The sequence below is a fragment of the Chiloscyllium plagiosum genome, unplaced genomic scaffold, assembly GCF_037043375.1.
Source record: "Chiloscyllium plagiosum isolate Xiang-an unplaced genomic scaffold, Cpla_swu_hap1 HiC_scaffold_31, whole genome shotgun sequence".
Classification (NCBI taxonomy): Eukaryota; Metazoa; Chordata; class Chondrichthyes; order Orectolobiformes; family Hemiscylliidae; genus Chiloscyllium; species Chiloscyllium plagiosum.
In genome coordinates, this window is record NW_028270169.1 from 71317335 (window position 1) to 71344527 (window position 27193).

At 44.7% G+C, this 27193-nt stretch overlaps 1 long non-coding RNA gene across 1 annotated transcript; it reads right to left on the reverse strand.

Moving 5' to 3' along the window:
- Window positions 1-9082: 9082 nt before the first annotated feature.
- On the reverse strand, window positions 9083-25125 carry LOC148141992 (uncharacterized). The gene is made up of 3 exons (XR_015752280.1): window positions 24968-25125; window positions 16203-16337; window positions 9083-9268 (listed from the first exon to the last, which is right to left on the reverse strand). It is a non-coding gene; the product is annotated as an uncharacterized LOC148141992 (long non-coding RNA).
- Between the last annotated feature and the right edge of the window lie 2068 nt (window positions 25126-27193).

Genomic DNA, 27193 nt, shown 5'->3' on the forward strand with positions numbered 1-27193 from the left:
ATTTTGTATCATCCATAAATGTAGTAACCTTCTTGGGAGTGCTTGGAGTATGTTGTGCAGTTTTGGGCCCCATATCACAGAGCAGATGCACTAGATTTGGAACTTGTGCAGAGGGGTTTCACGAGAATGGTCCCACGAATGAAAAGCTGGACAGATGCGGAAACTTTGAGGACTCTGGATCTTTACTCAATGGATTTTAGAAGGATGAGAGGAGATCTAATTGAAATATACCGAATACTGAATAGTCTGGACAGAATAGATGTTGTGAAGATGTTACCATTGGTAGAATAGACTAGGACCCGAGGGCATAGCCTTAGAGTAAATGGAACAGCTTTTAGAACGGAGATAAAGAGAAACCTCTTCAGCCAGAGAGCGGTGAATCCATGGAATTCAATGCCACAGAAGGCTGTGGAGGCCAGGTTAATGAGTATATATAAGACTGAAATGGACAGGTTCTTGATTGTCAAGGGGATCAAGGGTTATGGCGAGAAAGCAGAAGAATGGGGTTAAGAAACTTACTAGCCATGATTGAATGGTGGAGCAGACTCGATGGGCTGAATCTTTCAATTTCTGCTCCTATGTCTCATGGCCCTCGTCATGCCTTGCATATTCACATTCAGAACATCTATGTAACTATCAAATAACAAAGGTCTCAGCACCTGTGGGACACCATGAGTTATAAACCTCCAGTCTGAGAAACAATCTTCAACCATCACCCTCTGCTTCTTACCATCGAGCTAATTTTGAATCCAATTAGCTAGCTCTTTCTGGATCCCATGTCACCTAAACTCACTGACTACCCTGCACGTATGGGACCTTGTCAATAGTCTTACTAAAGTCCATAAACAGATCATCCATTGTCCTACCCTTATCTATTCTCGCGGTTATCTCTTTGAAACAATTTAAAAGATTTGTCAGACATGATTTCCCGCACACAAATCCATGCTGACGATTTATAATCAGATCTTGAATTTCCAAACGTTGGTTCATCTTGCCTCTCATTATCGTCTCCAACAACTTGCCTAACACCGATGTTACGCTCACTGACTAGGAGCTCCCTGGCTTGTCTTTGCTACCTTTCTTAAACAATGGAACCACTCCAGTGGCAAACGATGAAGCAACAATCTGTGCAAGGGCCTCTGCAACTTCTTCCCTAGCCTCCCTTAACATCCAAGGATGGACATGTTCTTGCCCAGGGGATTTATTCACCTTATTGTGCTTTAAGGTAGCAAATACCTCCACTCTGGTAATATGTATGCGGGCCAAAACATTCCCACTTGTTTTCCTTATTTCCTTAGTATGCATCATTTGCTCCTGAGTAAACATCGAGGAGAAATATTCATTGAACAATTCCACCCACCTCCTGGTGATTCCACACAAGGACAGCCATGCTCATCAGTAAGGGGACCTATTCTGTCCTGAGTCACGCTTCTACTCTTAATATGGCTAGAGAACCTCTTGGGATTATCTTTCACATTTTCTGAGAGATCCATGTCATGTCCTTCTTTTTGGGCTTCTGATTCCCCCTTAATGGTGCTTCTACACTTTGTGTAGTCATATAAAAATTGACTTAAGCCTGATATCTTAAACCCAATGTATGCCTTCTTTAATGTCCTTACCAGATCCTCAATATCCCTCGCCATCCAAAGATCAGGTTCCCCCTTAACCACCGTCTATCTAATGAAAATAATCCTAATTTGTTCAATCTCTCTTCATGGCTGGCACTCTACATACCAGGCAACATCCTGCTTAACCTCCTCTGCATTGTCTCCAAAGGATCGACATCGTTTTGCTAGTGTGGCGACCAGACTGTATGCAGTATTCCAAAAGTGGCTGAACTAAAGTCTCATACAAACTCTTATATTCAATACCCGGTCCAATGAAGGAAACCATGCCATACACCTTCTTCACCACTCTACTGATCTGCCTTGCCACCTTCAGGGAACAATGGACCTAGATGTCTCTGTACATCAATTTTCCCCAATACTTTTCTATTTACTGTATAGTTCGCTCTTGGATTGGATCATACAAAATGCATCTCCTCACATTTGTCCAGATTGAACTCCATCTGTCAATTCTCTGCCCATCTCCCCAATCTATCTATATTCTGCTGTATTCTCGGACAGTCCCCTTCACGATCTGCTTCTCCACTAATCTTAGTGTCACCTGCAAACTTGCTAATGAAACAAGTTACACTTTCCTCCAAATCATTTATGCATATCACAAAAAACAATGTCCCAGCAAGGGTCCCTGTGGGACACCACAGATCACAGATCTCCATTTTGAGAAACTCCCTTGTATTATTACTCTGTCTCCTGTTGCCTAGCCAGTTCTCTATCCATCTAGCGAGAATACCCATGCAACTTTACCTTCTTCATCAGCTTACCATGGGGAAATTTATCGAACACCTTACTAAAGTCCATCTGTATGACATCTATATCCCTTCCCTCATCAATCAACTTTGTCACCTCTTCAAACAGTTTTATTAAGTTTGTAAGCCATTACCTTACCTGCAGAAAGCCATGCTACCTAGCACTGATAAGTCATTTTATTCCAAAATGGGTATATATCCTACCCCTCAGTATCATCTCCAGTAGCTTCCCTACCACTGACGTCAGGCTCACAGGTCTGTAATTTCCTGGATTATTCCTTAAACAAGGAGACACCATTAGCAATTCCCCATTCCCCAGGGACCTCCCCCCATGTTCAAGAAAGCTGCAACAACATCTGTTAAAGCCTCAGCTATTTCCTCTCTCGCTTCCCACAGAAACGTTGGGTAGATTCCATCCAGACCTGGGGACTTATCCTTCTTGATGTCTTTTGGAAATCACAACACTTCCTCCCTCCTTAGGCAGACTTGACCAAGAGTAATCAAAGATCTATCCCGAACCTCAACATTTACGAAGCCCCTCTCCTTGGTGAATACTGATGCAAAGTACTCATTAAGAATCTCTCCCGATTGCTCTGCCTCCAAGCATGTCTTTCCTACTTTGTCCTTGAGTGGGCCCTTTCTCGAGCTACCCTCTTGCTCGTTATATATGACCAAAAAGCTTTAAGGTTTTCCATAATCCTGCTGGCTAAGGATATCTCATGACCCCTTTTCGCCCTCTTAATTTCTCACTTCAGATTGGTCCTACATTCACAATATTCTTCCAAGGCTTCCTATATCTTCATTCACTTAGATATTATGTACACATTCTATTTCCTTTTAGCTAGTCTCACAATATCACTTGTCATCCATGGTTTCCTAACCTTGCCATTTCTATCCATAATCTTCACAGTAACATTTCTCTCTTGAACACTAATTAACCTCTCTTCAAAAGCCTTCCACATATAAAATGCGAATTTCCCTTCAAACATCTGTTCCCAATCCTCATTCCCCAGCTCTTGCCGAATTTTGCTATAGTTGGCCTTCCACCTGTTTAGCACTCGTCCTTTTGGACCACTCTCATCTTTCTTCATGACTATTATAAAACTAATGGAATTGTGATCATTATTTCCAAAGTAATCCCCCACTGTAACTTCCACTACCTGGGTGGGCTCAGTTCCCAACACCAGGTCTGGCATGGCCGCTTCCCGAGTTGAACTATTTCTACACTGCTCTAGAAAATGCTCCTGGATGTTCCATACAAATTCTGCTCCATCTCGACCTCTAACTCTAAGTGAATCCCAGTCAATGTTGGGAAAATTAAAATCTCCTATCACCACCATCCTGTTGCTCCCACATCTTTCTGTGGTCCATCTACATATTTGTACCTCGATCAGTGTTGGGAAGCCTGTAATACAATCCCAGCATTGTTACTGCAGCCTTTCTCTTTCTGAGCTCTGCACATATTGTCTCACTGCTCGAATCTTCCATGGTGCACTCCTTCAGCACAGCCGTGATACCTTCTTTGACCAATAACGCTTCTCCTCCACCACCTGTACCTTCCTCTCTACCCTGCCTGAAGCATTAATGTCCTGGGATGTTTAGTTGCCAATCACGCCATTCCCTCAACCAATTGTCAGTAACATCAATAACATTATATTCCCAGGTACTATTCCAAGCCCTAAGTTCATCTGCCTTACCTATTATACTTCTTGCATTAAAACTACAAGTCCCTCTGTGTTCATCCTCCGCTTCCTGCCTCCTCTTCCCCTCAGTCATGCTGACTTCATTATCTAGTTACTTAGTCTTTAGTTACTACCTCCCTTCTGGTCACCAAACAGATTTGCTTCCCGATCCCTGCCACATTAGTTTAAACCCTTCCCAACAGCGTTAGCAAATGCACTCCATCGAACATTGGCTCCACAATATAGATATAGACTGTCTACCAGATGTAGACCGTCCAATTTGTAACAGTCCCACCTCCCCCAGAACCGGTCCCAATATCCCAAAAATCGGAACCCCTTCCTCCTGCACCATCTCTTAAGCCACACATTCTTCCTGATTATTCGATCATTCCTACGCTGACTAGCACTTGACACTGGTAGCAATCCTGAGATTAATACTTCTGTGGTCCTACTTTGTTAAGTTGGTTCCTAACTCCCTAATTTTTTCTTGTAGGACCTCATGCCGAGGGCACATTAATGTGGGGATAGATCATTCAGGCACATAAAGTATGCTTTGTTAGACTGATGAATGGACTCGGTAACTCCAAATAATGATGATCTTGTTCATGTTGATCATGTTTTTTTGAATGTCATGTGCATTGTAACCTGCACGCCTTACTCTGTCCAAGTTTATTTTTCACACTATGATCTGTGTGTCCTTGCTTACTGTCGTCTGCCTGTACTGCTCACAAATAAAGCTTTCACTGTACGTAGGCAAATGTGACAATAAATCTAATAAATTAATTATTTCTCGCCCTAACAAGTGTCTCTTTTAGAAATATGTGATAGTCGCTAACCCTCACGTTTCAGCGCAATCATCCCTCTTCGTATCCTAGCACGACATATTAAATACTCAGTTCCATCACTGTCTCCTCATGGAGTCATCATGTCATGGACTGGACTGCTCATACCTGCTTGAGTTTTGTCTGTGTTAATTAGATCGAGCCTTACAAAGGAGTCATACCTCTTCACAGTGCCCCAAATACTCTCTCATCAAGGCCCTACAAATACGGGAAGACGGCTTTACTTCTGCACTTGAATCATATTACAATGCAGGGCAGCAGACTATATAAAATGCAAATACTTCCGGCCTTGGGTGTGCTATTTTTGGTGACTCATGATCAAGGACATTCAGGTCCTTTTGAAAAACAACACTTCTCAACCTTGTACTGTTTAATAATACAAAATGAGATGCATGCTGTGTACTTCTCACATCCAAATCATTGCTATGCCTTGCAAATTGTTGTGGTTCAAACACTGAAACTTGTGATATCCCATGAGTAAGTGCCTTCAGTCCATAAAGTGCAAGCAGCTCAGCATTGCTTCCACTGGCCAATTCTCGATCCATGTGGTATATTCATAACGCCCCGTCTGCAACTTATCAATGTGCTCTAAGTTCCTTTGCTCACATGTTAGCAATAATGTAACAAGTATTCTGCAAATTCAAATACACCACTCCCACTCTTTCTCTTTTGTGGATGCATCAACTAACACAAACTCCACAGGTTTCTCAAAGATGCTTTCCGGTTTCTAAGTCTAAGTTGACTGTACCAAGTCACATCATGATTTCCCAAGTGTCGAGTTATAAAATTTCCCTCATATAAGGTTCTAATATTTTTCTCAGACCTAACATCAAGGTACTCTTTTTTGTTTTACCTCCCACGCCGGTTTTAAATATTTAGGATAACAATAACTACTTTCCAGTCTGCAGGAACGAGAAATCCCAGAGTTTAAAGAAATTTGTAGGGTAATCAATACTTCTTTCTTGTCGTTACATCGTTTAAAAGACATTTAGATAAGTACATGAATACGAAAGGTTCCGACGGATATGTGGAACAATCCATCTTCCGCAACTACACTGGCCCCACCCCCCACCTTTTCCTCCGCTACATCGATGACTGTATCGGCACCGCCTCGTGCTCCCACGAGGAGGTTGAACAGTTCATCCACTTCACCAACACCTTCCACCCCGACCTCAAATTCACCTGGACAGTCTCAGATTCCTCCCTCCTGTTCCTCGACCTTTCTATTTCTATCTCAGGCGACCGAATCAACACGGACATCTACTACAAACCAACCGACTCCCACAGCGACCTGGACTACACCTCCTCCCATCCTGCCCCCTGTAAAAACGCCATCCCATTCTCCCAATTCCTTCGATTCCGCCGCATCTGCTCCCAGGAGGACCAGTTCCAAAGACGCAAATCCCAGATGGTCTCCTTCTTCAAGGACCGCAATTTCCCCCCCGACGTGGTCGACGATGCCCTCCACCGCATCTCTTCCACTTCCCGATCCTCCGCCCTTGAACCCCGCCCCTCCAACCGCCACCAGGACAGAACCCCACTGGTCCTCACCTACCACCCCACTAACCTCCATGTACAATGCATCATCCGCTGCCATTTCCGCCACCTCCAAACGGACCCCACCACCAAGGATATATTTCCCTCCCCTCCCCTATCAGCATTCCGTAAAGACCACTCCCTCCGTGACTCCCTCGTCAGATCCATATCCCCCACCAACCAAACCTCCACTCCCGGCACCTTCCCCTGCAACCGCAGGAGGTGCAAGACTTGCGCCCACACCTCCCCCCTCACCTCCCTCCAAGGCCCCAAAGGAAACTTCCATATCCGCCACAGATTCACCTGTACCTCCACACATATCATCTATTGCATCCTTTGCACCCGATGTGGCCTCCTCTATATTGGGGAGACAGGCCGCCTACTTGCGGAGCGTTTCAGAGAACACCTCTGGGACACCCGGACCAACCAACCCAACCACCTTGTAGCTCAACATTTCAATTCCCCCTCCCACTCCACCAAGGATATGCAGGTCTTTGGACTCCTCCATCGTCAGACCACAGCGAAACGACGGTTGGAGGAAGAACGCCTCATCTTCCGCCTAGGAACCCTCCAACCACAAGGGATGAACTCGGATTTCACCAGTTTCCTCATTTCCGCTCCCCCCAGCCTGTCTCAGTCCAATCCATCAAATTCAGTACCGCCTTCCTAACCTGCAATCTTCTTCCCGACCTCTCCGCCCCCACCCCAGTCTGACCTATCACCCTCACCTTGACCTCTTTCCACCTATCACATTTCCGACGCCCCTCCCCCAAGTCCCTCCTCCCTATCTTTTATCTTAGCCTGCTGGACCAACTTTCCTCATTCTTGAAGAAGGGCTAATGCCCGAAACGTCGATTCTCCTGTTCCTTCGATGCTGCCTGACCTGCTGCGCTTTTCCAGCAACACATTTCCATCTTGGACGGATATGGGCCAAGCGCGGGCAGGTGGGACGAAGTTAGTTTGGAATTGGGATAATTAACATGGACTGGTTGGACCGAAGCGTCTGTTTCTGTCCTGTCTGACTCTATAACTCATTCACTTGCTGTATTGCCACTTCCCTGAAAATTTGGATGGTACTCATTTGGTGCAGTAACTTGCCAACCTTCAATTCAATTAGTGTTTGAGTAAGTTCACTTTATTAATTCTAATCATGTTCTTATTTTCACCAGTCAATCTGTCCCATATTATATGTAGAACATTTTCAGTACCTTCCATTATAGAGACAGCACGAAGGTATTACCCTCAGCAGCAGGCAGAGATGGATTCCGTCACTGTGTGAATACATTGGAACACTGCAATGGGAGATGATGGACGTGACACCCATTCCTGCTCAGAAAGTTCCCGAATCCAGACAGTTCAATAAAACTATCACTTCCTGGTCACTGACAGCATAGTCCTCTCCCTAGTGTGAGGTTACAGGTTATGCTGAAACTCATTTTAGAATCAAACTGAATTCAGACTTTGCACCTGGCATAGGTCCAGGTCGAGGTAAGAAAAAGATTGTGATCTGAATATGTGTAACGAGAAGAGTTGCCAGAAGAGAATTGTAACGGAAAGGTGTGGATGACGATTTATTCAGAAACAGTGCTGAGGCAGAAGTGAAGACTAGGTATATTGTGAAGGTGGGAGTGGACAGGTTTTGTGGTAGATGGAATATTGCGATATGAATCCATTCAGGATAAAATAGGGTAATCATGGTTATGAACACTTTCGTTTCTCCTCAGATGCTTGTAAGGCAGGGATATGAAATTCATGGCATAGAAATGGAGATTGTGATTGAAAGCGAAGACAATAGTTTGGAACTTTGCCAAATATACACTACAGAGAAAACGATAACATTCACAATGGGTTAGAGAATTAGTAAATGGGCAGAGATCGACTCACCAGGAACACCAACAATAGCGAGGATGGGATAGTAACCTGCTTGAAAAGTCATAATTACACAGCATCAATCGAGATGTTGTTGCTACACTGAAATCTCCTCCACCACAACAACTTCCAATATAAAAACTGCTTCTGGGCACGACTGCCCTGAACATACACAAGAAATACAGATTCCCCTGGATTTTACACTCACAGCTCTTATCAGTTAATTGTTTATCGTTTATACAATGCAATTCTATAATCTGTTTGTAAAGATGCAAACATATGATTGCACAATTTATATGCCTTTTCTTTTTGAGATTTTTTTTGGCCTTAGCGCAAAAGTAAGTGTTCTGTTTAAAATTGACCTGTTTATTGGGATTCAAGGGTCAGACACAGCACGTATTTTTCATGGGTTAAGAAACAGAAAGGATTCGAAGACAGTGGCTGTGGAGACTGATGAGGAGTAAAGTGACGTCCCCAATGTCTCCTTGACAGACAGAATAAAATAAAATGCAGTGAAAGAAACAGAATATATTCAGAAGAAGGAATTGCAAGTGACGATGTAAACAAAACAGCATCATTTCAAATGGAATGGCTGAACAGTGATGGTGTGTGTGCATCTGTGTGTCTGTGTGTGTGTGTGTGTCTGTGTGTGAGTATGTAGATAGATAAGATTGTTCATATGTGTGCAAAACATTCAGAATGAACGAGAGACATACTTAACAAAAATGATGCATGTGATGTACAAAATTTATAAAATACTAATATGTTATGTAATCTTCAGCTGAGATGTTATGTTCCCCTACTCTCAACGCACCGTCTGCCTCCTGCCTCCTTCTGGCATTACCTGATCTAATCTTTCATTCTTACCGGATGGATGTTATAAATTCCTGCTTCTGGTGTTCCAACTTGCTTCAGTTAATCCATTTTCTACCAGGAAACATATACTGGGTTCTGTCAACAGTTGGTGCCTGTCATATTGATGGAGATAAAGGTTCTGGCATCAAACCCAGGATTTCAACAGATTAATCTGTTGCACATACACTGTACAAAGGACCATAGCACAAAGGAATTATCAAACCAAATACGGAAGCACATCTACTTCCATCAATCATGTAGACTTCCCTATTTTTACCTCTCCACGTCTATATTCTCTCTCTCTGTCTCTATCTTTCCGTCTAGTTAATAAGTCCTCCAATCGTTCTTCGTGTCCCATTTCTCAAACCTCCCTCCTTCAGTTTACATCTATTTCTCACTTTTGGATGAGATGGCTTATAATTGAGTAATGTAACTAAAAAGACATGAGGGTGGCGTTGGCCAGAGTTAGTTGGAAGGGGAGGTGAGCACGGGAATATGGTGAAGCAGCAATGACAGGAGTTTCTGGAAATAATTCAGGAGCACGTCAGAAATTCATCCCAAGTAAGAAGAAAGATATTCAGCGGAAGACAAGTCAGCCGTGCGTGATAATGTACTCTGGGACAGCATAAAAATAAAAGAAAATGCGCACAATGTGGTGAAGATTATTGGGAATTTAGACGATTACGAAGCCTATAAATTCCAGCATGGATAACTAAGAACAGCAAATGGGAGGAGAGGATGAAGTATGATATTACGCTTGTTAATCATGTAAAAGAACATTGAAAGAGATTTTTAGATATATAACAAGGAAGACAAGGAGTAAAGAGCAAACAGAGGAATGTTGGAAAATGAAGCTTGAATAGTTACGGGAAGCAATGGAATGGCAGAGGAATTGAATACATTGCAACAGTCTTCACGGTGGAAGACACCAGCAAAATGTCAGAACTTCAAGACAGTCAGAGGGTAGAGGTGAGTATAGTGACCACCAGTAAGGAGAAGGAGCTGGGGAACATGAAGTTGGATCAATCAGTGAGACCAGTTGGAGAACACCCCGTAGTTGTAAATAGATGCCGAAGGTGATTGTGGAGACATTGCTGGTGATTTTTCAGGAAATTTTGGAGTGAGGGAGGACTGGCAAATGTAAGGAGAGACAGACATAGAAGACAGGAAATTACCAATGGCCAGGCAAGTTCAAACTGTTGTATAAAAGGACTTAATGAATCCTTACGTTTATGAATAGATGCGTGGAGTATAAGAACAAGGAAGTTCTAAAGTATATTGGGCGTGGTGTGATTAAGCTACAGCATAACAATAGTGAAATTTACAATACTATTGTGAAAGTACGGTTAAAACAAAGGAAATCATTTCGAAGCAGACAGGAGCATTCGTGACAAAGAGACCGTTTCCTTGACCCTGTAGTGAGAATGTTGAGATAAGCTTGTCAGTAAACAGACTAAAATAAAATGTATAGAAAGCACAATAAAATCTGTTGCTGCGGATATAGCAATACATATGAAGTTGAAAAAGCACAGCAGGTCAGACAGCATCCATGGAACAGGAAAGTCAACGTTTCAGGCTGGTAGACTTCATCAGGATTGGTCCGGGGGAAGGGGAGCCGGGAAAAAAATAGAGGGAGAGGCGTGGAGCTGGGGGAAGGGTAGATAGGATGACGATAGGGGATGCAAGTAGGGGGATAATGTGATTGGTCAGTGGGAAGGGTGCAGCGGATATGCGAATAGAAAGATGGACAGCTTAGGTCAGGTAAGGGAAGGGGAACATGGAATAAGGCTGTGGGTGGAGAGTTCTGAAGCCAGTGAAGTCAATATTGAGACCAGTGAAAGGTAAGCACTCAAGCTGAAAGATCAGGTTCTGTTCCCTAGTTTCTATTTGGCCTCACTCTGACAGTGGAGGAGGCCAAGGATGGATCTGTCGCTGGATGAGCAAGGTTGGGGTGGGGGAGTGTGAGGGAGCAATTGAATGGCAACTGGAATGTAGGGTTGGTTAAAGCGTGCAGAGATCAGCTGCTCCATGAATATGTCCCTGAATCTCCCTTTGGTCTCCCTGATAGAGGGGAGACCACATCGGGAGTTGGAGGCGTGCTTGGTGGTGCAGGATCAGGCTCTGTATGGAGCACCAGTGCTCTAAACACAACAACCAACCCGACTTTCTAGTTAACTTCCATTTCAATTCCCCCTTCAACTCTTCCGGGGACATGCCCATCCTTAGCCTGTCCACGGTCAGAGGAATACCACCTGAGAGTCTACCTTTGAAGCTGATACCCAATGGCCTCAATATTGACTGCAGAAGCTTCAAAATCCCTCCACACGCAGCCTTATCCCCTGTCCCTTCTCCCTGACCAGACACACCTGTCCATCTTCTCACTCACATATCTGCTCCATCCTTCCCACTAACCAATCACAGTAACCTCATACCTACATGTATACACCACCATCATACCTACCCTTCACCCTTCCATATCCCATCACTCCGTTTCTGGGCTCCCCTCCCCCTCGCCAGTCCTGACGAAAGGTCCAATATCAAAATATTGCCTTTTTGCTCCTCTCGTTCTGTCTGGTCTGCTGTGTTAATTCAGCTCCAAGTTTACTAAATCTGGCCTCTCGCACCTGTAGTACTTACTCTCTCCAAGTTGTGGAACTATGTCGTCTACGTGTAAGAAGAAATACATTTGGACATTTGAAAAGATCGCTGACTCATTCCTCATTTCTTAACAACCCAACACACAGCTTCCAGATGAAGCAGCATTTCACTGGTAATCTTTCAATCCTGTCTCCTGTCATTGCTGCTCACAATTCAGTCTCCTTTAAATTGGGGAGACCAAGCAGAGACTGCATTGACGAACACTCCCACTCTGTCTGTCGGAAGAGCCCTGACCATCTCATTGTTTCCCATTTTAATAACCGACCTTGCTCTCATGCTAACATTTCAGTCCGGGGCAGCTGCAATGTTCCAATGAAGCACAACTCAGGCTCGAGTAACACCTCACATTTTACTTTGGTACGTTACAGCCTGTAGGAGTTTGTATTTAATTCCATAACTTCACAACATGACGTCATTATGGCTGTACTCAAATCTTCTTACATTCCTTCTCTTGGTCTCCCAATGAACTTGCCCTGTTTGTCAATCTTTTGTCTTGCACTCAATTAAGGAACCCAAATCCCCCCTTTACAATCTAATGTATACTCATTTCCATAACTATGTTAAAATAAAGACAGTTGTGGTAACTGGACCCAAAGTGCTCTCCGACTGACAATTCAGTCACTTGGCCGACCTCGTTTTCTGAGGGGAGGTCCAGTCTTGCACCCACCTGAGTAGCATAGAGCCCTCTACATCTTGAATTAGGAAACTTTCTTAGACATATTTGACAAATTCCACCCCGTATGGTCCTTTTACACTCTGGGTGACCTAGTCAATCCATGGGAAGTTAAAATCTCCATCCAATACTACTCTATTATTTTTATAGGTACCTGCAATCTCACTACGCATTTTTTCCTCTCGTACCCGCTGGCTATTTGGGGGTCTAGAACACCATCCCAGCAGACTGACCATCCCCTTTTTGTTTCTAACTTTTGACAATATTGCCTCATTTGAGTATCGCTTAACAATATCGTCTCTTGGCACTATTTTTATGTCCTCCTTAATCAAAGGGACAACTCCCCCTCCTCACTTACTTGTCTTTCTGTCATGCCTGTAGCTTTTGTATCCTGGAACTCTGAGCTACCAGTCCTGCCCTTCTCTCAGCCATGTTTCTGTTCTGGCTATAATATCCTAGTCCCCAGAGCTAATCCATGGTCTGAACTTGTCTGCCTTACCAGTCAGGCCTCATGAGTTGAAATGAATGCCCTTTAAAACCAGAAGTATTTTCCCTCCTATACAGTGTCCCAGATATCCTGGATAGGAAATTTGCTCTCGATGGCTGATGTATTTTCCCCTGACTAGTTGATGGCCCCTAGCTTATTTAGAGTCTCAACTTCCTGCCAAACTAGTTTAAATCCTGCCAGGTAACACTAGCAAATCTCCTCCCAGGGATACTGGTGTCCCTCTGCTTCCAATGCAAACCATCCCCCTGGTACAGGTCACCTCTACCCCAGAAGAGATCCCAATGACCTAAGAACTGGAAACCCTGCACCTTACACCAGCTCCTCAGCCACACATCCATCTGACCGATCTTTCTATTTCTATCCTCACTGGTGCGTGGACTGGGAGTCATCTGGAGATCATTAACGTCAATAACCATTTTATAAAAACTTCTTACCTAAATCCCTGTACTTATTTCACAGGGGCCTATCCCTTTGTCTACCTCGGTCACGTGGGCCGATGTGCACAATGACTTCTGGCTGTTCACCCTCCACCTTCAGAATGTTCAGTAACCGCCCAGAGACATCCTTGACCCTGGTACCTGGGAGGCAGCACACCGTCCTGGGGACCCTTCTGCAGCCACACAGTCTTCTGTCTGTCCCCCTCAAAACTGAGGCTCCCATAAGTATTGCGATTATTACAGAGGATCTGGGAAACATCGACTGGGAGGAACTCCCTGCAGTTGGGGCCATGTTAGGAAAGTGGAGTATTTTAAAGTGATGCAGTGAGAACGTAGGGCCAGTGTGCTCCTTGAAGAGTGAACAGTAAAGGCAGCAAGTCCAGGGAATACTGATCAAGTGATATCGTGAGTTTGATAAAGAAAATACAGTGCAATAAAATCAGGTGAAGCCCTTCACAAGTATATAGAGTGCAAGGGGATTGTGGAAAACGAGGGACAAACAATAGTCATGAAATATATTTGGCAGACACGATTGTGGAAAAGCCACAAGTATTTTATCAGCATCGTGAGAGTAAGAGGATTCCCAGCAAAGAGGGCGGCCTGTGAGTAACCAAAAGGACAATCTGTACATGGAGCCAGAAGAAGTAGGCGAGGTCTTCAATGAATACTTCTGTATTCACACAGGAAAAAGACATTGTAACCGGGGATTTCAGTTGGGATGCTGAGGTTCCAGAATATGTTAAGATCAATAAGGAGGAGGTATTAAATATTTTCACAGGCATAAAGGTGGAGAAATCCCCAGTACCCAATGAAATGTATCACAGGCTGTTGTGGGAGGTAAGGATTAGATTGCCGGGGCCCTGGTGGATATATTTAATACTTTGCTGGCCACAGGTGAAGTGCCGAATGACTAGAGGATCGCTAATGTGGTTCCTTTGTTCAAGAAGGGCAGCAGGAATAGGCCAGGTAATTACAGAGCAGATAGTCTGACAGCAGGGGGAGGGAAATTATTGGGAACAATTCTGAGGGACAGGTTGAATCAATAACTGGAAAGACAGGGATCGATTAGTGATAGTCAGCATGGATTTGGAAGAGGAAGATAATGTCTGATGAACTCAGCTGAGATTTCTTTGAAATTACGATTGAAGAGATTGATGAGGGCTGTGCAGATGTTGTGGTTTACATGGAGTTCATTAAGGCCTTTGACAATTTCCCACGTTGAAGGCTGGTCCAGAAGGAAAGAGTCCATGGCATCAAACGCAAGTTGGGAAATTAGATCTAAAATTGTTGTGAGGGTTGGTTTTGTGATTGAAAGCCTTTGCCCAGCGGGTGTATCACAGGGATCTGTGCAGTAACCATTGCTGTTCCTTATGGGCATTAGTCACTCCGATGTGAAGCAGAAGGTATCATTAGTAGGTTTGCAGATGACATGAAAAGTGAGGATGTTGAACACATTGAAGGGGATGGTCTCAGGCTACAGTCTGAACTTTGAGGCTGGGACAGAATTTCAAGAGAGTCATTTCAATTGACAAGGCAGACATGAACACAGCAGGCAATGAGGGAAAACGTATCAATTAAGCTGGATCTACTTTAATGTAAAAGGCCTAACAGGTTATACAGATGAACGCACGGCATGGATGGGAGCATGGGACAGGGATATCACAGGAATTACAGAAACACAGCTGAGAGTGCCTGGCAGGACAGGCAGCTCAATGTTCCCAGGACAGATGCTACAGGAAGGACAGAAGGGGAGGCAAGAGAGGAGGGGAATTGGAGTTTTTGATCAGTGAAAACATCACTGCAGCACTGAGAGAGTATATTCCTGGGGATCGCCCAGTGAAGCTGTATTAGTGGAACTGAGAAATTATACTGAATGATCAGTTTGATATGACTGTACTACAGTCAGCGGGAAATTGCTGGAGATCTCAAATATCTGTAATAATGATAGGGCTGTAATAGTCGGGGATTTTAACTTTCTAAACCTAGACTGGTATTGCCAGAGTGTTCACAGCTTGGATAGAAGAAATTTGTTCAGTGTGTTCAAGAAAACTGTCTCAGGCAGTATGTAACTGGTCCGAATAGTGAAGGTTTCTATCCCAGGGTAGGGGAAATCCATTACTAAATGGCAGAAATATGAGGTGAGAGAAGAAATACTTAAAAGTGACCAGAGGAGAACATTTCCACATAGAGAATGGTGCATGTATGGAATGAGCGTCTGGGGAAGGGGTAGAGAAAAGTAAGGTTACAACATGGAAAAGACATTTGGGCAGATACATGGAGAAGAGAAGGTTTGAAGGGATATGGACCAAATACATGCAAATGCGACTCGTTCATGAACAGTAGTCAGCATGGACTAGTTGCATGGAAGGATAATAAATGCAGTACATTTCAAGTATGGGGAGGGACAATAGGGAAGGTTGAGGCTACAGGGACAGGCACTGTTGTAGGAGTTACAAATTATTGAAGACACTGGTCCACGAGACATGGAATATGTACAGTGTTGGAGGGAGAACACAGAATAGAAAGATCCCAGGCAGCTTTCCCACCCACTCATGGGAAGCCTGCTTTCCCCTCTGTTGTCCTGATGCTCACGAAGACGTCACAGGCATGGATTGATAACTGTGACACTCCTGATACTGTCTCAGAACAACAAACTTTTCAGTAGACGTGGTGATTGAGCCTGCGGTGTGTCTGTACACTGCTCCCCCTCCAGCACTGTTAGCTGATGTTTGGAGCCCTCTCGCTGCTCTGTGCACTGTGAGTGATCTTACCTCAGTGCAGGGTTTGTTTAAGGCTCCAGATCTCCCTGCCCTTTATCTCTCTGCCTGATCAACCATCTTCAACGTGGTGATGGATGGGACACCCAGCAGCTGGGAAATCTATTGAGTCAGGAACTTCCTGAGTACCTACAGGAGACAGAGAAATAGACGGAATGGGAAATTAGACTGATGCAGTGAGGGTTACACATGGAGTATAGTACTGTGTCCCACGGAGATCTGGAAAATCCCAGTCTCCATCCCTGGCCTGTGCAGAATTCTGTTGGCTCAGAATCTGGAGTAGCTGTAAGAGTGAGAGACACTGACAGAGGTAACAATGAGATCCACACAGTGAGGGATACTACATGGAGAGAGACTGAGTGATGTCACCAGACTGCAGGAAGGTATCAGGAACAAACAATCATGAAGGAAAACAGGTTTAGCTTCATGATACACTGGTATCAGTGTTCAGGGATAAATAGCCTGTGAGCAGACAAAGTAATGGCCTCGTGATATTGCTGCCAGAGCATGTATCCCAAACCTCAGCTAATGTTCAGGAGAGGCAGGTTTGAACCACCTTATCTGAAATGGTGGAATTTGAAATAAATTATTTTAAAAATAGTAATTGACCATCTATAAATACCATTACTGATGTACAATAATCCAAACACTTGTCATTCAGAGAAGGACATCTGCCCACCCTCAGATGGTCTGCACGACATAGCCACAGCAAAGTGTTTGCCTCCCAATTGCCCTCTGAAATGGCCGAGCAAGCTACTCAGCTCAAGGGCACCTAGGGATGGGCAAGAAAGGCTGGTCAGCCAGAGACACCCACATCCCATACCTGTTTTAATAAATAATCCATTAGGATGGGGTCCCACTGAAACTGAGCTGGGACCAGTGTCCAGGCCAATTATGTAGGTAGGTTTATGGACAGGGCTTTAAACTGAAAGAGGGTTCAGGTGAAAGGAGCTTTCCAAATCCAAATAGAAAAGATGACGCATGTGAACAGCATGGGGATGTGGTCGAAGACAAGCAGAAAGGTACAGGAAGGGACAGATTTTAACTAAAACTGTGTATCAGTGAATCGATTTGTGACAGGAAATTGTGGGAAAGAGAAAATTATCTTTTTTTTTGGAATGGACAAAGTCTGTGCAGCAAGGTAGACTGATTTGTGATAAAGAGATAAAAGAGATTTAGACACCATGGAGACATGGTTACAGGACGAACAACAGTTGGAAGGCCATACAGAGAAAGCATTTGGCATCAGATCATGAAGTAGAGTCAGTCTGAATCTAAATTCTGGCTACTACTTGCGAAGGACACAAGCGGCAGAACAGTTTTCGGCCACTTAACAACATTTCATTACTCATCATTTGCATGAAAGAGGAACTCATTGGAATTTTAATAAAGGCATTGTGATAATTTAGTGAAACTTGAGTATTCATATAATCTTGGCAATCATACTGGCAAGAGTGATATTCGAAGAAGAGATTGTGGAATTGTTTTCAGTGTTTCTTTGAATAACACATTATGCAACTGGCTAGAGACGTCACTATCTCAGTGCGACCCTTGTGTCATGAAACTTAGTGAGTAATGCCACCTGGGGAGATCCTCTGGGAAATTGTGTAAAGTGCAGTTTAAAGAAATACAAAGTTTTAAAGTGAATCACAGAAAGGACAAGCTACATCTGGAAACAAAAACAGCCAATTACATGAGTTTGAGAGGAGACCTGACCAAGGTAAACAGGCTAAACAGACTGAAATATGTGTCTGTAAATGAACAGTGGAAAACATTTGAAGGAACAGTGTAAAACACTCAACAAAAGGACGTTCCATTGAAATAGAAAATCCTCAGCAAGAAATTCCCACCCATCCCTCACTCAGGACAAAATGGATCATATCAGATTATGAGGCTTAGACAATTACCACAAAGTACTTAATATCCTGAAATGAGAGAGAGTTTAAGCAGTAAGTTTTAAAGGGATTGCAAATGGTCTGCTAGCAGGGAGGAGGGCAATGGGAAGGGGAATCATTGTCAGGGTTTAATGACACAATAGGAACAGGGAGAGGTGAACATGCTGGAGGTGGTGAGAGAGTGGTCCGGGCCTGAACAGTCTGACAAAGCCAGCTGCAAAGGTAGGGAGGGACGTATGTATTTTTATTTATTCATTCATGGGATGAGGGTGATTGGACCAGCATTCTTTGCCCCCTCTGCGAATTACCCAGAGGGTAGCTCAGAGTCAGACATGCTGCTGTGGGTCTGGAATCACATGTCAGCCAGACCAGGTTGGAATGTCAGATGTCCTTCCCTAAAAGGAGCTAAGTCAACCAGTTGAGTTCTTCCTACTGATCAACAATGCTTTTATGGAGGCCGCACCAATGTCCTGTAAAGCCACAACATGACATCCCAACTCCTACTCTCAATGCTTTGCCCTATGAAGATAACCATCCCAAACAACTGCTTCACCAGCCTGTCTACGAGTATCGCCACTCTCAAGAAACTGTCTACCTGCATTCCTGGGTCTCTGATTGACAACACTACCCAGTGCCCGAACATTAACTGTACAATCCCGCCCTGGTTTGTTTCACCAAAATGTAACACTTCACATTTATCTAATTAAACTTCATCTGCTATTCTTCAGGCCACTATCCCAGCAGTACTGTTCATCCTGTTGTTTCATAGATAATCTTCTTCACTGTCCACATCACCAGCAATTTCGGTGTCACCCAAAAGACTTACTTACCAGGAAACCAATATTCCCATCCAAACCATTTATCCAAATGACAAACAACAGGGGACCCACTACAACGCTGGTCACATGCCTCCAGTCAGAAACACAACATGTCTCCCTTCACCCTCTGTCTCCTACCATCAACCCCAATTTTGTAACCAGTTTCCTCGCTCCTCCTGAATTCCGTATCCTTTTACAATGGTCGAGGCTTATTACCCAGTTTACCACACGGAACGTAGAACACTGAACAGTACAGTACAAAACCCTTCGGCCATGATGCCATGCCAACCTTTTATCCGTGTGTAAGATCAAACTAACCTACATACCCTTCATTTTACTGCCATCCATGTGCCTATCCAAGAGTCTATTAAATGTCCCTCATGTATCTGACTCTCCTACCACCACTGGCAGTGCATTCCAACCATGCAACACTCGTTGTAAAGAACCTTTCTCTGAAATTTCTCCTTACCCATCCACCAATCACCTTAAAATTATTTATGCCCAATGACAATAGCCATTTATGCCATGGTATAAAGAAGTCTCTCACTATTCACTCTATGTTTCACATCATCTTGATCACCTCTACCAAGTCGTCCCTCACCCTTCTTCACTTCAATGACAAAAGGCTTACCTCCCTGAACCTTTCTTCGTAAGACATGCTCTCCAGTACAGACAATATTCTGGTGAATCTCCAATTTACCCTCCATAAAGCTTTCACACCCTTCCTGTAATGAGGGGATCAGAACTGAACACAATATTCCAAGTGGGGTCTAACCATGGCTCTGTAGAGCTGCAGCATAACCTCACACCTGAAAACCCAATCCCCCTGCAATTGAAAGGCAACACAACATATTCCTTCTCAACAACCCTATCAGCTTGGATGGCAACTTTGAGGGATAGATGGATGTGGAACCCAAGATCTCTCTGTTCCACAACACTACCAAGCATTCTGCCTTTAACCCTGTATTCTGCATTCAAGTTAGACTTTCCAAAATGAATCATTTCACACATTTCCAAATTAAACTCCATCTGCCACTTCTCAGTCCAGCTCCGCATTCTGGCAATATCCTGCTGCAACCTACAACAGACCTCCACACTATCCACCACTCCACCAACCTCCATGTCATTGGCAAAACTACTAACCCATTCTTCCACAACCACATTCAAGTAGTTTATAAAAAGAATCATAAAGAGCAGAGTTCCTGCAACCGATCCCTGCAGAACCCACTGGCCACCGAGCTCCATGCTGAATGCTTCCCATCTATCATCACACTCGGTCTTCTATGAGGCAGGATTCCATATCCAGACAGACAGGTTTCCTGTATCCCATGCCTCTGTATTTTCTGAATGAGCCATAAATGTGTTTTGTCAGATTCTCGAAGGATTCAATAAGATTTGTGAGGCATGACCTGTCCCTTTCAAAGCCATGCTGACTATTTCTAATCAAACTGTGGTTTTCTACGGAGTCATAAAGCCGCTCTCCCAGAGTCCTCTCCAATGAATTGCATACCACAGACATAAGAAAGTGGAGGTCTGTAATTCCCAGGATTAGCCATATTCCCTTTCTTGAACAAGGGAGCAACATGTGCCGCCCTCCAATCATCTGGTACGACTCTGGTGGACAGTGTGGGTGCAAAGTTGAAAAGTGTGGTGCTGGAAAAACACAGCAGGCCAGGCAGCATCCGAGGAGTTGGAGAATCGACGTTTCGGACATAAGCTCTTCTTCAAGCCCTTTCTCCTAGTGTGGGTCCAAAGGTCATCGCCAAAGGCAATCCCTTCCCTCGCAGTAACTTTGAGCATATCTGGTCTTGTCCAATAGACTTATCTGTCTTTAAGTTTTACACAATCCTCAGCATATCCTCCTTCTCAACATCAACCTGTTCACATATATCAGTCCTTTTCACGCTTCCTCACAAATGACAAAGTCCCTCTTAGTAGTGAATACTGAAGCAAAGTATTCATTAAGGTCCTCCCCTACCTCATGTGACTCCAGACACATGTTCCCTCCACTATGCCTGACCGGCCCTAACCTCACGCTGACCATCCTCTTGTTCCTCACATAAGTGGACAATGCCTTAAGGTTTTCCTTAATCCTTCCCCAAAAAAGATTTTTCATGTCCCATTCTAGCTGTCCTAAGTCCATTCTTCAGTTCCTTCCTGGATACCTTCAGAGAGTCCGCAGAGTGTGGAAACATGCCATTTGGCCCAACAACTCCATACGGACCGTCTGAAGAACATCCCGCCCAAAACCATTCCCCCACCCTATTATTCTCCATTTACCCTGACTAATGCGTCAATCCTGCACATCCCTGAATACTATGGGTAATTTACCATGGCTGATTCACCTAATCTGCACATCTTTGGGTGGAAACTGGAGCACTTGGAGGAACCCTACGCAGACACGGGGAGAACGTGTAAACTCCACACAGACAGTCGCCCGGGACTGGAATCGAAATCGGTTCCCTGCTGCGATAAGGCAGCCGTCCTAACCATTGAGCCATCATATAACCCTATAGAGGTCTAACGATCCTAGCGTCCTCAACCTTACGTAAGCGTCTTTCTACCTCTTGACTAGATGTTCTACATCCCTTTGAACCTTGTTAAATGCTTCACTAAAGTCCACGTGGACAATGTTCACTGCTCTGCCTTCATCTATCTCTTGGCCACCTCCTCGAAGAGTCAATCCAGTTTGTGAAACATGGTTTCACACTCACAAAGCCATGCTGACTATCTCTAATCAGCCCTTGCCTTTCCAAATATATGTAGCTCCTTTCTCTCAGAATCTCCTCCAACAACTACCCCATCACTGGGTTCACGGGGCTGTAATTCCCTGGCTTTTCCCTGCAATCCTTTCCTGATGGAACAGCATTAGCCGCCCTCCAGTCTTTCGGCACATCACTGCGTCTGTTGATAATATAAATTAAAATATCTCTGTTAGGAATACTACAATCTCTTCCCTAGCTTCCAACAATATTTTCAGATCGACCTCATGAGCTACTAAGAATAGATCTACCTTTACTTATTTTAATATTCCAGCACTTTCTCTTCTCTGTTGAGGATTCTTTCCAAGACATCACTATTTATTTCCCCAAGTTCCCGAGCTTCCATGTCTTTCTCCACAGTAAATACTGACAAGACTATTTTTTCGTTTCATATCTCACCAACCTACTCTGGTTCCACACATAGGCGACCTTATTGATATTTAAGGGGCCCTATTCTCTACCAAGTTACTCTTTAACCCTTATTGAAACTTGCACAAAGGCTTCTGAAAATTCAAATAAACCATATTCTCCGTACCAACACCATCTCCCCCCCACCCCCCCAACATCCTTATCTATTCTGCCATTTATATTCACACCAACAAATAAATCCAACAGGCTCAAAAACAAATTCTCTTTTTTAAAATGTGTTTCTAAGGGTCCAGTTTTTTATTGATATGTTGTTTCTTACTCATTTCAGCATGCTCCTGACTTACTGTCAGGCTAACAGTATTTGTTTTTAGACTGGAAACATAAAGGGTTGTGGGAGTTCTTGTTTATCAATCTGAAAAAAGTAGCTTACAGGGTCATCAAGTAATAGAGAAGGCAAATCAAATGCTGCCATTTATTACAAAGGGAATGGAGTCTAAATATAGGGAGGTCTTACTAAAACGATGCAAGGTACAAGTCAGACTACACCTAGAATATTATGAACAGTGTGTGTGCCCGATGGAAAGATATTCTTGTATCAGACGCAGGCCAGAGAAGGTTCACTCGACTCATGTTGAAAATGGAGGGATTATATAATTAGAGGTAGTGTAGATTGAGAATGAACCCATTGAAGTTGAGAAAAATTAGAGAGAAACTGAATGAAACATGCAAGATTCTGAAGTGCTTTGAGCGCTTAAATGCTGGGAAGGTAGAAAAAAGAACAGTGCAGCAATAGGCCCTTTGGCCCACCTTGATATCATTCTCAACTCACCCCATCTGTATGTACATGGTCCATGTCCCTCTATTCTCTGGCCGTTCATGTTTCTGTCTAAATGTCACTTCAAAACTTTACACACATTTCTGTTTCTATGACCTCGCTTGGCAAATTCCACTCTTTTCCAACCCCAACCTCAAACCGGAAGACAAGGGAGGTGCGGTAGTAGTTTGGCACACCAACCTTTAGACCGCTGAGGCTAAACACCAGCTCGCAGACACCTCCTCCTACTGGCCCCTTGACCATGACCCCACCTCCCACCACCAAACCATCATCTCCCAGACCATCCATAACCTCATCACCTCAGGGGATCTCCCATCCACCGCCTCCAACCTCATAGTCCCACAACCCCGCACCGCCCGTTTCTACCTCCTGCCCAAACCTGACTGCCCTGGACGACCCATTGTCTCCGCCTGCTCCTGCCGCATCGAACTCATCTCTGCATTCCTCGACACGGTCCTGTGCCCCTTAGTCCAAGAACTCCCCACCTACGTTCGGGACACCACACACGCCCTCTACCTCCTCCAGGATTTTCGCTTCCCCAGTCCCCAACGCCTTATCTTCACCATGGACATCCAGTCCCTGTACACCTCCATCCCCCATCACGAAGGCCTCAAAGCCCTCCGCTTCTTCCTTTCCCGCCGTACCAACCAGTGCCCTTCCACTGACACCCTCCTTCGACTGACTGAACTGGACCTCACCCTGAACAACTTCTTTTTCCAATCCTCCCACATCCTCCAAACCAAAGGAGTAGCCATGGGCACGCGCATGGACTCAGGCTATGCCTACCTCTTCGTAGGATATATGGAACAGTCCATCTTCCGCAGCTACACTGGCACCACCCCCCACCTTTTCCTCCGCTATATCAATGACTGTATCGGCGCTGCCTTGTGCTCCCACGAGGGGGTTGAACAGTTCATCCACTTTACCAGCACCTTCACCTGGACCGTCTCAGACTCCTCCCTCCCCTTCCTGGACCTTTCCATTTCTATCTCGGGCGACCGAATCAACACGGACATTTACTATAAACCGACCGACTCCTACACCTACCCAGACTACACCTCCTCCCAACCTGCCCCCCGTAAAAACGCCATCCCATATTCCCAATTCCTTTGTCTCCGCTGCATCTGCTCCCAGGAGGACCAGTTCCAATACCGTACAACCCAGATGGCCTCCTTCTTCAAAGACCGCAATTTCCGCCAATCGAGATCGACAATGACCTCCACCGCATCTCCTCGACTTCCCGCTCTTCCGCCCTTGAGCCACACCCCTCCAATTGCCACCAGGACAGAACCCCACTGGCCCTCACCTACCACCCCACCAACCTCCATATACATCGTATCATCCGCCGTCATTTCCGCCACCTCCAAATGGACCCCACCACCAGGGATATATTTCTCTCCCCTCCGCTATCAGTGTTCCGAAAAGACCACTCCCTCTGTGACTCCCTCGTCAGGTCCACACCCCCCATCAACCCAACCTCCACTCCCGGCACCTTCCCCTGCAACCGCAAGAAATGCAAAACTTGCGCCCACACCTCCCCCCTTACTACCCTCCAAGGCCCCAAAGGATCCTTCCATATCCGCCACAAATTCACCTGCACCTCCTCACACATCATTCATTGCATACGCTGCACCCGATATGGCCTCCTCAATATTGGGGAGACAGGCCGCCTACTTGCGGAACATTTCAGAGAACACCTCTGGGACACCCGGACCAACCAACCCAACCACCCCGTGACACAACACTTCAACTCCCCCTCCCACTCCACCAAGGACATGCAGGTCCTTCGACTCCTCCATCGCCAGACCATAGCAACACGATGGTTGGAGGAAGAGCACCTCATCTTCCGCCTAGGAACCCTCCAACCACAAGAGATGAACTCAGATTTCTCCAGTTTCCTCATTTCCCCTCCCTCCACCTTGTCTCAGTCAAATCCGTCGAACTCAGCACCACCTTCCTAACCTGCAATCTTCTTCCTGACCTCTCCGCTCCCACCCACACTCCGGCCTATCACCCTCACCTTGACCTCCTTCCAACTATCGCATTTCCAACGCCCCTCCCCCAAGTCCCTCCTCCCTACCTTTTATCTTAGCCTGCTTGGCACATTCTCCTCATTCCTGAAGAAGGGCTCATGCCCGAAACGTCGATTCTCCTGCTCCTTGGATGCTGCCTGACCTGCTGCGCTTTTCCAGCAACACATTTTCAGCTCTGATCTCCAGCATCTGCAGTCCTCACTTTCTCCTCGAAAACTTCCACTCTCTGTAAAGAAAAAAAAACTTGCCTCACGCACCTCATTTAAACTTTCTCTTTCTCACCTTAAACCTCTGCGCTCTAGTATTTGAAACTTACACATTGGAAAAGAGATTCTGACTATCCTCATTATCTGTCCCTGTCCTAACGTTATATCCCTGTACCTGGTCACCTGTCAGCCTCTGATAATCTCACAATGCATTCCAACTTTGTTTAATTTCCTCTTAACATCTAACACACCCTTAAAAACATAAAACAGGTAACATGCTGATAAACCCCTTTTGTACCCTCTCCAAAGCCTCCCCATCCTCCCTATTGTGTGGAGATGACAACTGCTCCCAGTGCTCCAAATGTGGTCAAACAGAAATTTTGTACAATTCCATCATCAGATGCAACCCACTATACCCAACGTTGTAACCGATGAAGGCCAGTGTTCCATTTGCCTTCTTTCCCATCTGAAACACTTCTGTTGCCATTTTCAGGGAGTTACTGACTTGCACCAAGATCCTTCTGTATATCAATGTCCCTCAGTATCCTAACTTTCCTCTTGACTTTGACATCATTTCACACTTGTCCAGATTAAACTCAATTTGCCATTTCTCTGCACATCTTTCCAACTGATCTGTAACCTCCTGCAACCTTGGATCGCCTTATTAATCCCAACTCCACCAATTTTCATTTCATCTGCAATAATTATATTTGTCATCCCTTTCATTTCAATTGTGAGAGAATCTGTAACCAGAGGGCAGAAAGCCCCAGCAAGGGCTCACCCATATAAGATGGAAATGAGGAGGAATGTCTTCACTCAGAGGATAGTAACTCTGTGGGAATTCCTGACTGCAGGGGGCTGCCGAGGCTGCGCCCTTAAGAATATTTACAGCAGAGATGGTCAGATTTTAATTAAACAGAGAAACAAGAGTTTTGTAGAAAAGGCAGGTAAATAGAGTAGAGGATCATCAGATCAACCATGATCTGACTGAAGGGCAGAGCATACGCAATGGGCCAAATGGCCTAATTCCGCTCCTACATCTCGTGGTCTGAACTCAAACTCAGTATGTCTTGCATAACATTATGGGTCTCTGCTCAGAAAACCCCTTTATAATGGCATTATTGGATATTTATTATTACACAGCATTTGATCTACACAAGACAATTTTGTTGATGGTTCCTTGATATGATATTATAGAAAACCATCTCATATACAATCCAGGAATCCATCCATTACAGCCCTGATACTCATTAGTTATCCAGTTGCAATGGAGACCACTGTCATACACAGTCACTGTACTGCCTTTGCTACAAGTACATTCAGTGTCCTGACTGTAACCACATTTACATTACCATCACTGGTTGGTGCATATAAAAGAATTCCTGCTAATGATTGCTGCTGCTTGCTTATTCTCAGCTCCACTCAACTAGACTCCAACTTTTGATCGTCAGATCCACGTAATGTCTCATTAATGCATTAACCTCATCCTTTCTTCACAACTTGTTGATGTTTTGCCTCGTCTGCCTCTTGCGACTAGATTGGGTGGGGATATCTGGTCGGCATGGATGAGTTGGACTGAAGGATCTGTTTCCATGCTGTACATCTCATTGATTTTATGACTCAACCCCACAACACTTCAATATTCCCTTCCCAGCGATGGTGATTCTGCAGCTACATCTCCGGAATGACAGTTCCATCATATCTGTTCACTGTCATTCTATCTGCCTTATGGCGAATACAGGGAGTCATTCCTCAGTAGTGGGGGGGGGGGGGGGGGGGGGGGGTGGTTGAACAGATGGGTAAAGGTTACAGAGATAGGCTTACATGGGATCGAGGCTGTTAGAGTTAAATAGAGTTACATCTGGTCAAGAATGTCAGTGGGACAAACGGGTTTGGAGATTGAAGCAATTCACAGAGATAATGGGAGCTGGATTAGATTCTAGAGATAGGGATGGATGTAGAGAGAGGCAGGCAGTCCGAAAGGCAGAGACAGTGGGTGTTTCATGGAGAAGTGTATTGTATATACTATCAGAGATATGGAACGTTGTAGTGACGGAAGACATTTAC